Source organism: Panicum virgatum, chromosome 5N, assembly GCF_016808335.1.
Source record: "Panicum virgatum strain AP13 chromosome 5N, P.virgatum_v5, whole genome shotgun sequence".
Classification (NCBI taxonomy): domain Eukaryota; kingdom Viridiplantae; phylum Streptophyta; class Magnoliopsida; order Poales; family Poaceae; genus Panicum; species Panicum virgatum.
In genome coordinates, this window is record NC_053149.1 from 71,287,801 (window position 1) to 71,288,112 (window position 312).

The following is a 312-nucleotide window of genomic DNA, read 5'->3' on the forward strand; positions in this document are numbered from 1 at the left end:
AACCTCTATCTCAAATTCAAAGTGTGAAATCAAGGAAAACAACTCCAGCAGGCTCTCTACTTCAGTCTCTAAACTAGAGAGGCCTTCAAATCTCCCCCTCCACCCTTAGGCTTTGGGGTCTCTAGGGAGCCCTCCACCCGTGGATCCTACTCACCAGCCCCTCTAGACTTGGACGAGAGCTCAAATATGAGGGATTCTGCTGGAGTTGAATGTATTATTTGGAGGGTATGAGATAGAGACCAGCCCCCAAAAATATATGAGGGCTGTGATTTGGGGCTATTGCTATGAGAGATTCTGCTGGAGTTGGATGTA